This window comes from Manis javanica, chromosome X (assembly GCF_040802235.1).
Source record: "Manis javanica isolate MJ-LG chromosome X, MJ_LKY, whole genome shotgun sequence".
In the NCBI taxonomy this organism is placed as follows: domain Eukaryota; kingdom Metazoa; phylum Chordata; class Mammalia; order Pholidota; family Manidae; genus Manis; species Manis javanica.
Genome location: NC_133174.1, coordinates 39,779,829 through 39,794,023, shown reverse-complemented (window position 1 = coordinate 39,794,023; position 14,195 = coordinate 39,779,829). Strand labels below are relative to the sequence as shown.

Sequence of the window (14,195 nt, the reverse complement as noted above, 5' to 3'; positions counted from 1 at the left end):
TTAGGAGGGTGAGGGGCATCAGCTGCCACTGGTAGACAAGGGTGAAAGTCCAGACTCCTCACTCTGTCTCTACTGACATGGCAACACTGGCGACAGGGAGCATTTCTCTAGATGCTCTGCTGTTACCAACTGTGAGGGGAGTGGCAGATGTCCAAACTCCCCCACGAGCCCTCAGCAGACCCCAGTGGAGGGAAAGGAAAGTGCCTCCCTAAGCGCCTGCCACTTGTGGGAGTCATGAGATCCTGTGCCTCCCTAGACCATCTGTGTCTCCACTGGGGAATGGTGTGACGCCAGGCCTGCAGTGCGGAGGTGTGTAGTCCTTGCTGGGGTCCGCTGATGCCACCTGTGTGGGCAGACGACGCCTTCCTTGGCTGCGTGGTGAAGCTGTGGCTCCAGCTCACCCTCCACTGCTGCTGCCCGTGGGGGAGGAAAGTGCATCCCCAGGCTGCCTGCCCAGAGGGAAAGGAAGGCATCCCCCCAAGCCACCTGAGGCTACTGAATAGGGGACCAAAGTCCATAGTCCATACCGCATCTCTACTGACACCTATAGCTGGGGTAGGGCGGCTGTTGTCAAAAAGGTTTTTTTCTCTTACTGGACAGGTTTTCTCTCCTTTCCTGGGTCCTTTGACCAGAAAGAACAGATTTTAATTTGGTTTTGTTGGCTTTGTTTGCTTGTGTTTTTGTCTGCTCTGATGGGAGATTCTAGGTTGCATGCTTCTCCAGCACCCAGTGTGGGATATTGAAAAACCGGGAAGCTCACTGCCCTGTCCTGTTTTCTCAAGTCCTGAGGTCTCCAGCCAGCTACATTTCTCTTTCCACCACGTCTCCTTATGGCGGACTTTTGTATTATTTCTGATGATTTTAGTTATACGTAGCAGGGAGGAGCAAGGAGAAATAGGTTTAGACCATCTTGTCTGGAGCCCCAAGTTACCTCATATTTTAAAAGACATTGATGAAATGACTAACAAAGAGATTTTTGTTTCTGTTGGAAAACAGAAAGAATTTGTAGGTGGGAATCATGTTGACTTCAGTTTGCACTTTAAAGCCCAAACTGGTTTTCTTTTTTGTTTGGAAAATGAAACTGATGATGCTTCCACATAAGTGGACAGATACTTTCAGAAGGCAGAGGAGACTGTGCGTCTGTCTTTGTTGGGTCACCCATTGAGGAGACTGGATGCAAGATCTTCAAATTGCTTGTGCTGTTGTGTAGATTCTATGGTGGTGTACCTTGCCAGAAGTGGGCTACAGGGACCAAATGCGAAAAGGCCAAAGAAATGTAGAGAATTATATTATTACTCTTGGCAAGACCTCTCTTCTTTCTCTTTTCTCTCCAATCTCTCACTTCTCCATCACACCACATTTTGCATGATAAAAATCAATAATGGGTACCATTTTCCTTACACAAGTAAAATAGCTACTTTTTACATAGGTTCATCTGTCTGTGCACTACAATATCTATGTAAATCCATAGACAAATAATATGAAGGAATACAGACCAAATTGATAATGGTACCAATGGGGAGTAGGGATCAAAGAGGATTTAATTTATCTCCAATTTTTTTTAGGGAAAATAAAATGGTATTATTTGTGTAATTAACAATAATAAAACAAAGCAACCTGTGTATCTGCCAAGCCACATGAGATAGTCTGATATGGAAAAGAATGTAAGGTATGCACCATTTTCCCTCAGTCAAAAATTAGTTCAAACTTGTGAAATCTGGTGACACCTAACATTTGTTCAGAACTTCACCAATATGATTCACAGGAACATTTTCAGATAAAATTTGGAAGGTTGCTGATTTTTTCAAAGAAAAAAACAATTGTAAACACATGGCAAGTTTATCTGTACTCATGGTTGAGATGATGACATGTAAAAATGGTCTTTCATGCACACATTAATAAATACAAAGGAAACTACAGTGAGAGAATATAGTCAGTGTAATAACTTCATGAGCACTGGCAACCCCATTTGATTCTTTTCCATATACTGATATCCAAAATAATGCTATCAAATAGAGATAATCTGCAAAAAAACTGGAGAGAACTTGTAATTCACAAGACTTCATCTGTGAAGGCTGTATTTGTGGGAGGCAGAAAATCAAAATTTGTGGAATATCTATTATATTATTCCAAATACTGAACTTCTATTTTCTTGTCTAATCTTCCCCAAGCCCTTTAGATAATAATTATTATTCCCATTTTACAGGTAAGTAAACCAAAGCACAGAGAGAAAATGACTTTCCCCTCATCATTAATAGACAGTAGGTACGCTTCAAAACAAAATGCTTTCTACTCTTGTGCAAGTTTCAGTATTTAAAGCATCAACCATTTTTATCCCAAGGGAGAGTGGAAATAGCCAACTACCCTACCCAGTACTCTTTAAACATTTGTGGCATGAGGAAATGATTTACAAATGAAGAAATACACACCTGTTCCTTGAAATACTTCTTTTTTTCTTAGGGGTTTAGCTTCAGTTGAATTGGAGAACTAATTTTCTTACCAATAAACTGAAAGCAGTTTAGTGGAAAAAGGCAATCATATACACACAATGGATGAGTTATAATCAATGAAGCTTCCTTTTACCAGATGGTTAATGACCTTCATAGACCAAACATGTACTAATGTTGATGCCACAGATTGAAAATATTGACTCTCTCCCTTCTTGGAAGCTTGTCTGGGCTTGTGACTTATTTTCACAAAGAACAAAGTGTTCACTGATGGAGATTAAAAACAAAATGACACACCAACCATTGGTATAATAGTCAGTTTTATGTGTCAACATGACTAGGCTATAGTCCCCAGTTATTCAATCAAAACACTAATCTAAGTGGGGGTGTTTTGTAGATGTGATTGAAGTCTATAATCAGTTGACTTTAAGTAAGAAAGATGATCCTAGATAATCTGGGTGGGCCTGATTCAATCAGTTGAAGGCCTTAAGAGCAAAACTGGGGCTTCCCTGAAGAAGAAATTCCACCTGTGGATGGCAGCATCAGCTTGAACCTTAGAGTTTCAGCCTATCCTTCTTGATACGCTGCTCTACAGATTTCAGATTTTGGACTTGCCTAGCCAGCCTCCACAATCACCTAATCCAATTCATGGCAGTAAAATTCTTAATATATATGTATCTATCCTAATGATTCTGTTTTGTGGTGGTATACTGATGATATAACCACAGTCTTTACTATATACACTTAAGAAAAAATATTAATTTTCCCTGAACTTGGTATTTTCTCTTTAGATTGGATTTTTCTAAATCAGAAATTTCAAAAGGGATTAAGACAGTGTCTGATTCCAGAGAATGCTCAACTTTAGAACCTAACCATCATTTCCCATATTAGAAGTAACTTGCACTGTGTGTGTGGCTTAAGAGAGAGTGGTTTCTCTTGGGAACCACCATCTGATTTCTTAGAAGTCTCTGTATTCAGCTTTCTGAAGATAGAAGCACTACAACCACATGGGACAGACAGAAACCTATGAAAACTCTTCCATGCTGTGTCCTGGTCCATCCATAAATCCTGCATGTCTAACAGGATACAAGAACCAGTTTGTTTTAATAAAAACAGCAATAATTGTGTTCCTGAAGTTCTTTAGAAATTTCTTGGGAGTTTCTTGCTTCTCTGGAAGACCTTATCCAAATGATCTCATCCCATTCTTTATCCCTGTGAAGAAACTTTTAGGTTACTTTTGGAAATGTTCTTAAGCTCTTCCCTTCCCATCTATTTATGGTATATTCTTAACATATTGTAAGCTTCATGGGTCAAATACTGGTAGTTGCTTACCCCATATCCTTCTTTTCATCTTTATTGTTAGGACCTTAGTTTTTCAAGGAGACAATGTGCCTGGTAAGAATACTCATCTCCGCAGAATCCCCAGAAGGTAGGATGACCATGTGATCCAGGCCTGGCAAATGAGATAGAAATCGAAGTCTACTGAAGGAGACTTCCGGGGAGTTACTGTTTTCCCGATGAAAACAAACAGAGTTTGCTGGCCTTTTGCAATTAACCTTCTCCATTCTTTCCACCAGAATGCAGTCACAATACTCAGAGGTAGGAGAGCCATCTTGCCAGCGCGTGTTGCCAACTCTGTGTTATGTGAGATACAACATCTTCTTCTTTTTCTTTTTGGGTACCCTGATGACAATTCCTTCTATCCCCCTACCCCCATCCTACAGGGTTCCACTCATAGGTTCGATACTCATAGGTATTCAGTAAGAGTTACTGATTGAGTGGCACCTGTTAGAGCACTAGAGCCCCTTCAAACATGTTCATATTTGTACTCATCCAACAGGCATTTATTTGCCTCAGCCAGTTTTTGGTTGCCTGAGACCAACAGGGGGCAGGTACAGAAGTCTTGGTGTCTGTCCACAGTGAGTTTTGTGTCATTTTGGAAAAATAAGAAACAAGAAAGGTGATAGATACAGCAAGGTTTTATGTGACTGAGAGGAAGTAACACTGAGGCGCTAGTACTTTCACTGACTTTATTTCACTGAATATTCAAAAAAACTGCAAAGCAGGCATAATTTTCATTTTACAGATGAGAAAACTAAAGCCATAACACAGCCTGCAGAGGCCTACATGAGTGGCACGTAGTAGAATGTAAATCAAATCCAGGTCTGATGGTTCTCAAATCCATGCTTGTTGTTCTTGCCAATTCTGACATGACCAGTCCAAATGATGAGGAACACGGGCCAGTCCTAAAGGAAGGGTAGAATTTGAAGCTTTGGGGCAAGGGAGTAGGAAAAAGTGGGAGAGTGGTCAGGGGATTCCAAGGCATGGAGAGAAACATAATAAGCAAAGACCAGTTTTCATCAATCATGCCCTATTCAATAGTCAGGAGATCAAAGGGCTAGAGTGGAAGTTCCTCAAACACATAAGTATCTGTTGACTTACCTCAACATCCTCTGATAGTCACTGTGGGCTATACCAAGGTTTATTTTGTGAAAGCACCTGGCATATAGTTGCTGCTCAGTTTTTGGTGGTGTTTTTCTTCTTTAAGAAAGTGGTCCTAGACTTGAAAACAAAGGTCTTGTCATTTGTATTACTCAAAAAGCTGACAATCTAGCTTGGGAGAGAATGAAATTATTTAAGAGTTCCAAAATAGAAAGTGTCACAAGATATGAGTCTAATGATAACGAAACCACCCACAGAGGCTATGCTCTACTAGGTCCTTTTGCCAGGCAATGGAGGGGATGTCTGGGAGGAAGCAAGCAGAGATCTCAGGTAGGGGTCCCAGTGAGGAGGTCACTTAGTAACTGTGGGGCCAGGATGAGCATGAAAAGGAAAGGATGGAGAAGTGGAACACTTCAACAACAGGGCTGTTTAAGAGCTGCCTAGTGACGGTGAAGAAAAGAAATTTCTAAGATGACCCCACAATGTCAATGGTGTAACTGAGGTAATTGTGTATCATCAACAGAAAAGAGGGCTCAGGACAGGAAGGAGGAATGTGATGAGTTCTGTTTAGTACATGGCAAGATGAGAACAATTCTTTAACTATTTGAGCAAATGTCTTTGGTAGAGGTGATAACTGAGGAATGGCAGGCAGATGAACGGCTGTGCTCACTGGTGCCAGCTGAAGTGTGAGAAGGGTTCATGTGCCTAAAGGAAAAAACAGAGAGATAAAAGCAGAGAACTCCAGACTGAACCTTGTGCCATGACAACTGAGGTGTAAGAGGAGAAAGGAAGGGCAGAGAAAAAAATAAATGAGGAACTGACTGAAGAGACTTAGTCTCAAGGAAGCAGGAAAAATGGAGTCTAGCATAGTGTCTGGCCCACGAAGCAGTGCTCAGTGAATTCATGGATGGTGGGGAACTGCATTCATTAATGCATGAACCAAAGTGGCAGAAATTTAAGAGATCAAGGGAATGATGATCAGTAAGAAATGCCACAGGGACAAAGTGTATAAAACCAGCCTATGGATCTTGACAAGAAAATTTCACAGTGCTCTTCTGAAGCATAAGGAGTATTGACACTGATAACATTCTTAGGAGGAGAAAAGGAGGAGTAATACACATGAACAGCAACAAAAGATGTGCCACTGACTTGATAGGTACTGCATTCTTATTCCTTAATTGAGTTGTTCCTCAACAAGATCAGTTACTCAGGAAACATCTTTCTATCTGGACCCAGGTCTAGTCTGTGCTAGCAAGTCAAAGGTCATTTCTTGCCAGCCATCTCTGGGCATCAACTGTTTTGCTTTTCCTGAATTCTATCCCAAGTTTAAAAAAAAAATCACCCAATTAGTTTTCAGAAAAGTATTCCCATGATTTTCATTCTTTTTCTTTTTCTCTACCACCACCTTTTTACTTTCTTACCCCCAACTTTTAAAAAATTAATATTTATTAATTTTTTACAACTAGGGAAACGAGAAGAAAAACAGTATTATTATATACATAGAAGAACAAGGAAGAAGACATGAGCAGAAACAAGTTTTCATTTCTGAGTGCTCCTGAGATTACTGTTGGCATTGATAACTTTCTCCAAGTTCTTTTTGTGCTCAGCTTCTTTACCCCCAACTTTTATTTAAAAACAGATAATGTATTTACAAAGTTCGAAAATCAAAACTGTAAAAGGGTGCACATTTGAATTTCCTTCCTACTTCTGACCCCATTCCTGTTTCCTCTTGCCTCCTACAGGTAACTTGTATTGGTTTCTTCGTTGTCCTTTATGCAAAATTAAGCATAACACACACGTACTATCTTCCCTTTTCTTTCTTTTTTTTTTTTTTGAGAGGGCATCTCTCATATTTATTGATCAAATGGTTGTTAACAACAAAATTCTGTATAGGGGACCCCTTTTCTTATACATAAGTAGCGTAGTGGGTACACTCTTCTTGACCTTGGTTTTGCAACCAAAAAGTAACATTCCTCCTTAACAGTACAAACAGATCTTTGTATTTTACTGTTGTTTCTAACTTCATGCTATTTGAATGCTGGTTTTCTACTCATCTTTGACATTTTTTCTTTCACCTTTAATGCTTTGTACAGTCACCATGAGTAGGCTTTCCAACTGTCTGGAGCATCATATGTATTTTGAAGAATACCTACAAGTAATTTTTGATATGTCCCTTCCTCTGGAATAGTGGTTAAGAGACAAGACATTGTTGTAAACTCCAGCCCTACCACTTAACCTGCTACAGTAATCCTGCTCTTTAGGGGAAGGGAAGCTCAGGGCTACTCACCCACACCTGCAATCAAGTCTTCCAGATTGGCCAGCCTCACTCCTTGCAGTGGGACACTGGAGTCTGAGGCCAAAGCCCCAGCTAATATAAAAGGTTCACTTGGTTTTGTTTTAATACTCTGGGCATAGATTTCCCTCGGAGATCTCCAGGAACCAGCTAATCAGGGTAGGATTCAGCTTCTGGTCTATCCTGGCCAAACACATCCTGAACCATAATGATCTCATCCTTCAGTAGATCCCCACTTACCAATCTCAAACATGTGACCCTAAACAAATGAGGTCCTAGGCCTAACTTTCAATTTCTTCATCAGGCAAAGTGGGACCAATAATACAGTCTTCATACATTTGATGTGAAGGTTTAATGGCTTAAAGTATGCAAGATACTTAACACAGTGCCTGGCTATCATAGCAGGTGCTCCGTAAACAGTTGCTGTTATTTTTACTGTTATTGCTGAGCAGTATAGTGCAATGGTTAAGAGCATGGAACTAGTGTCACTGGCTTTTGTCCAGACTCTGCACTTAGCATGTTTGACCACAGTCAAGTTAGCTAACCTCTCTGAGCTTCAGTTATCTCAATCAGAAAAAATAGGGATAGCAGTAGTAACTCCTAGGGTTGCTGAGAAGATCAAATGAGATTTCATATGTAAAGTGCTTAACAGAGACCTGAGATACAATAAGTAGCTGCTTAAATGAGGTATTACATGGGAAGTGCTTAACACAGAGCCTGACATAATAAGTAGCTGCTCCAACAGCATTTCAAAACACAAACCCAACTAAACAAAATGATTCTGCCCCCTCAGATGAGGTGGGAGGTACCTCTTCCCATATAATTAAGTGGGAGGAATTAAGTGGGAAGCTTTTCCCATAAAAATGCACTCATTTAACATTTAAGAGGGCAGATCTGATGTTATGTGTTTTTATTCACCACAGTTTCAAAGAATTTGCTTAGAGAAATGAATTTCATAAGGGTGAAGGAAGGGCACTCTAACTCTGAGCAACTTCCATGTCCTGTGGCTTACATTTTTCCCTATACTTGGCAAATATACAAATAATCAGGACAGCTTCTATACATACTGTTATCAGATTCAGTATGAAGAATGCCACATAGGCTTCAAATGCTGCCCTAACAATTGCCATAGCCTTCGATCATTTAGTTGCTTTATAAGTACACATTAACACCAAAGGAGTTGTAATACAATACAAGATGTGTAAAGGTCAGCATTTCTATTTTATTTCAAGAAGCTGAGCCCTGGTTCCAGTCAGAAACATCTGACTCTTTGAACCTAAGCACATTACGCATTTCTTTTTTCTGTTACGTTACCTTTAAAACAGTAAGAAAGTGATCACTTGCCACCTGAAGTTTGTCTATGGCTACCACTGACTAAATGCAAAGAAACACTCTGAATAAGAAATTACAATTCAGTCTTGTATGAGGACACTAATATATTTATACTGAAGGAACAGAAAGAAAAATAATTTAAAGTAAAATAAAGGTAGAGTATACATTTAGGATTTTGCTTTTCTTTCACATTTTTGATTTACAATTAAGCCTTTGTTCCAGAAAAGAAAAGCCACTGTCACCACCATATTCCCTCCCAAATTTGGAGCAACACTGAACACTTCACTGGACAATCCTGTACATGTTTTATCAATGGAGGCTAAGCTCATCCCTGAACACCAGACTGGAGAAGATGTCAAGAGATAAGGAGGGAGGGTAAGAGATCTGAGAGGGACTGAATTACTAACCTTCTCTACAAGCTTACAGCAAGTAGGTGTTTTTTCATTTTAATTCAGCTCCAGCATCAACAAATCACCACTCTGACTTTATGCAACATGTTCCCTAATAGAATAAAACAAACTTGAATATGAAAACACATCAGAAGAAAATGTGTGTCAGAAACTGCTATGCTCTTATCTGTTTCCAGTGAATACCACAGGTGTTCTTCAACTCCCAGGAGCCTCTCGGGCAGAGACCATGGTTACTATTTCAACACAAACCAGGGGGAAAATATTGTAGAATATTTATTATTCCAAAGCCAGTCAAGGAGAGTAGAATGAAGCCTGGATTGTGTCATTCAACCACAAACATTTATTAAATAACAGATCACATTATCAGACCCTAAACTACTCTCTAGGAGGACAAAGATTTCTAAGCCTTGATTCTTGCACTTGAGGAACTAATGGTCTAGGACAGAGCTTCTCAAACTTTAATGTACATATGAATTCCATGCACACCTAGTGAAATGTAAAAGTTCATTCAACAGATCTGGAGTGAGGCCTGAGATTCTAAAAAGCTCTGGGTGATGCTGATGTTGCCAGTGACAAGGGAGACATGGATAAAGAAGTAGAACAAAGTGTTGCAGGTACTTGAAAATCTACACAGAGTACAGTGAGAGGACCAAGGAAGGAACACACCTTTCTGAGAGTGGTAGTAAAGGCTTCATATAGGAGAACATTGATGAGCTGTCTCATTCTCCTCATGACCACAGGGGCAAAGTCAAGAGGCCTACATTGTAATTCAGTGATCCTGGTGTGAGTTGCACAGGCCATCTAAACTTTCTGTCCCTCAACTGTCTCATCTGTAAAATGAGGCATTAAAAAATGTCCAGGGGGAGCCAAGATGGCGGCGTGAGTAGAGCAGTGGAAATCTCCTCCCAAAAACACATAGAGCTATGAAAATATAACAAAGAAAAATCTTCCTAAAATAGAGACCACAGGACACAGGACAACATCCAGACCACATCCACACCTGCAAGAACCCAGCGCCTTGTGAAGGGGGTAAGATACAAGCCCCAGCCCGGCGGGACCCGAGCGCCCCTCCCCCCGGCTCCCGGCGGGTGGAGAGAAACCGGAGCAGTTTTTTTTTTTTTGCGAGCGCTTTTTGGAAGCCTTAGAGGGACGGGCCCCCGTTGCTGGGGAGGCAGGGTGGCGGGACCGGTGAGGAGGTGCCTGGGAACGGCGCCGGAGGACAAAGAATATCCCGCGTTTCTCCCTGCGAGACCTGGGGGCGGGTGCCTGAGACCGGTGTCTGAGGACGGAGGAGGTCGCGCGTTTTTCCCCTTTTTTTTTTTTTCTCTTTTTGGCAAGCGCTTTTTGGAAGCCTTGAAGGGACGGGGACCCCAGTGCTAGGGAGGCACGGTGGCGGGACTGGTGAGCGGGTGGCTGGGACCGGCGTCTGAGGACAAAGAATATCCCCCGTTTTTCCCTGCGGGACCGGTGGGCGGGTGCCTGAGACCGGCACTTGAGGACAGAGGAAATCGCGCGTTTTTCCCCTTTTTTTTTTCTCTTTTCTGCGAGTGCTTTTTGGAAGCCTAAAAGGGACAGGGACCCCGGTGCTAGGGAGGCAGGGCGGCGGGACTGGTGAGCGGGTGCCTGGGACCGGCACCTGAGGACAAAGAATATCCCGCATTTTTCCCTGTGGGACTGGTGGGTGGGTGCCTGAGACCAGCACCTGAGGACGGAAGAAATCGCGCGTTTTTCCCCTTTTTTTTTCTCTCTTTTTGCCAAGTGCTTTTTGGAAGCCTTGAAGGGACAGGGACTCCGGTGCTAGGGAGGCAGGGTGGCGGGACTGGTGAGCGGGTGCGTGGGACCAGTGCCTGAGGACCAAGAATATTGAGCGTTCCTTCCCTGCGGGACCGGTGGGTGGGTGCTTTTTGGAAGCCTTGAAAGGACAGGGACCCTGGTGCTAGGGAGACAGGGCAGCAGGACCAGTGCGCGGGTGCCTGGGACCGGCACCTGAGGAAAAAAAAAAAAAAAATCGCGTGTTTTTTCTTTTTTTTTTCCTTTCTGTTCCCTCTCTCATTGTTGCTGTTGTTGTTTTGGTTTGGAGAGTGCTTTTTGGAAATCTTAAAGGGGCAGGACAGGTCACTTAGACCAGAAGCAGGGAATCTGGGGATCTCTGGGCACTCTAACCCCCTGGGCAGCAGGGAGCACAGGGGCCCCTTACGGAGATAAATAGTCTCCTGGCTGCTCCCCCTCTAACGGGGCTCCACCATTTTGGAGGAACAGCCCCAGCCAGGCCAAGCCCACAGCAACAGTGGAGATAAACCCCAAAGCAACTGGGCAGGAAGCAGAAGCCCTGTCTGCGCACAGCTGCCCAGCACAAGCCACTAGAGGTCGCTATTCTCCCAGGAAAAGGCTACAAACCAACAAGAAGGGAAGCTCTTCCAGCGGTCACTTGTACCAGCTCTGCAGACTATCTCTATCACCATGAAAAGGCAAAACTACAGGCAGACAAAGATCACAGAGACAACACCTGAGAAGGACACAGACCTAACTAGTCCTCCTGAAAAAGAATTCAAAATAAAAATCATGAACATGCTGACAGAGATGCAGAAAAAAATGCAAGAGCAATGGGATGAGATGCAGAGAAAAATGCAAGAGCAGTGGGATGAGATGCAGAGAAAAATGCAAGAGCAGTGGGATGAAGTCCGGAAGGAGATCACAGATGTCAGGAAAGAGATCACAGAAGTGAAACAATCCCTGGAAGGATTTATAAGCAGAATGGATAAGATGCAAGAGGCCATTGAAGGAATAGAAGCCAGAGAACAGGAACGTATAGAAGCTGACATAGAGAGGGATAAAAGGATCTCCAGGAATGAAACAACACTAAGAGAAATATGTGACCAATACAAAAGGAAAAACATTCGTATTATAGGGATACCAGAAGAGGAAGAAAGAGGAAAAGGGATAGAAAGTGTCTTTGAAGAAATAATTGCTGAAAACTTCCCCAAACTGGGGGAGGAAATAATCGAACAGACCATGGAATTATACAGAACCCCCAACAGAAAGGATCCAAGGAGGACAACACCAAGACACATAATAATTAAAATGGCAAGGATCAAGGACAAGGAAAGAGTTTTAAAGGCAGCTAGAGAGAAAAAGGTCACCTATAAAGGAAAACCAATCAGGCTAACATCAGACTTCTCAACAGAAACCCTACAGGCCAGAAGAGAATGGCATGATATACTTAATGCAATGAAACAGAAGGGCCTTGAACCAAGGATACTGTATCCAGCACGACTATCATTTAAATATGATGGTGGGATCAAACAATTCCCAGACAAGCAAAAGCTGAGGGAATTTGCTTCCCACAAACCACCTCTACAGGGCATCCTACAGGGACTGCTCTAGATGGGAGCACCCCTAAAAAGAGCACAGAACAAAACACACAACATATGAAGAAGGGAGGAGGAGGAATAAGAAGGGAGAGAAGAAAAGACTCTCCAGACAGTGTATATAACAGCTCAATAAGCGAGCTAAGTTAGGCAGTAAGATACTAAAGAAGCTAACCTTGAACCTTTGGTAACCACGAATCTAAAGCCTGCAATGGCAATAAGTACATATCTTTCAATAGTCACCCTAAATGTAAATGGACTTAATGCACCAATCAAAAGACATAGAGTAATAGAATGGATAAAAAAGCAAGACCCATCTATATGCTGCTTACAAGAAACTCACCTTAAACCCAAAGATAAGCATAGACTAAAAGTCAAGGGATGGAAAAACATATTTCAGGCAAACAACAGTGAGAAGAAAGCAGGGGTTGCAGTACTAATATCAGACAAAATAGACTTCAAAACAAAGAAAGTAACAAGAGATAAAGAAGGCCACTACATAATGATAAAGGGCTTAGTCCAACAAGAGGATATAACCATTCTAAATATATATGCACCCAATACAGGAGCACCAGCATATGTGAAGCAAATACTAACAGAACTAAAGAGGGAAATAGACTGCAATGCATTCATTGTAGGAGACTTCAACACACCACTCACCCCAAAGGATAGATCCACCGGGCAGAAAATAAGTAAAGACACACAGGCACTGAACAACACACTAGAACAGATGGACCTAATAGACATCTATAGAACTTTACATCCAAAAGCAACAGGATATACATTCTTCTCAAGTGCACATGGAACATTCTCCAGAATAGACCACATACTAGCTCACAAAAAGAGCCTCAGTAAATTCCACAATATTGAAATTCTACCAACCAATTTTTCAGACCACAAAGGTATGAAAGTAGAAATAAATTCTACAAAGAAAACAAAAAGGCTCACAAACACATGGAGGCTTAACAACATGCTACTAAATAATCAATGGATCAATGAACAAATCAAAATAGAGATCAAGGAATATATAGAAACAAATGACAACAACAACACTAAGCCCCAACTTCTGTGGGATGCAGCGAAAGCAGTCTTAAGAGGAAAGTATATAGCAATCCAGGCACACTTGAAGAAGGAAGAACAATCCCAAATGAATAGTCTAACATCACAATTATTAAAACTGGAAAAAGAAGAACAAATGAGGCCTAAAGTCAGCAGAAGGAGGGACATAATAAAGATCAGAGAAGAAATAAACAAAATTGAGAAGAATAAAACAATAGCAAAAATCAACGAAACCAAGAGCTGGTTCTTTGAGAAAATAAACAAAATAGATAAGCCTCTAGCCCAACTTATTAAGAGAAAAAGAGAGTCAACACAAATCAACATAATCAGAAATGAGAATGGAAAAATCACGACAGACTCCACAGAAATACAAAGAATTATTAAAGACTACTATGAAAACCTATATGCCAACAAGCTGGAAAACCTAGAAGAAATGGACAACTTCCTAGAAAAATACAACCTCCCAAGACTGACCAAGGAAGAAACACAAAAGTTAAACAAACCAATTACAAGCAAAGAAATTGAAACAGTAATCAAAAAACTACCCAAGAACAAAACCCCGGGGCCGGACGGATTTACCTCGGAATTTTATCAGACACACAGAGAAGACATAATACCCATTCTCCTTAAAGTGTTCCACAAAATAGAAGAAGAGGGAATACTCCCAAACTCATTCTATGAAGCCAACATCACCCTAATACCAAAACCAGGCAAAGACCCCACCAAAAAAGAAAATTACAGACCAATATCCCTGATGAACGTAGATGCAAAAATACTCAATAAAATATTAGCAAACAGAATTCAACAGTATATCAAAAGGATCATACACCATGACCAAGTGGGG

The 14,195-nt window shown here is 41.5% G+C and overlaps 1 protein-coding gene across 3 annotated transcripts in view; it reads right to left on the bottom strand.

Annotated features, from left to right (window-relative positions):
* Positions 1–4,463: 4,463 nt before the first annotated feature.
* RP2 (RP2 activator of ARL3 GTPase) overlaps positions 4,464–14,195 on the bottom strand; it is a 95,434-nt gene continuing 85,702 nt past the window's right edge. Inside the window, exons 6-7 of one of the 3 annotated variants that reach the window (XR_001853642.3) lie at positions 4,890–5,009; positions 4,464–4,693 (exon numbers count right to left, since the gene is read on the bottom strand). The gene's annotated coding sequence lies outside the window, so the exon portion shown is untranslated. Of the gene's footprint in view, positions 5,010–14,195 lie in introns of all 3 variants that reach the window. The other 2 variants (XM_017664170.3, XM_017664171.3) reach the window with 2 other exon arrangements.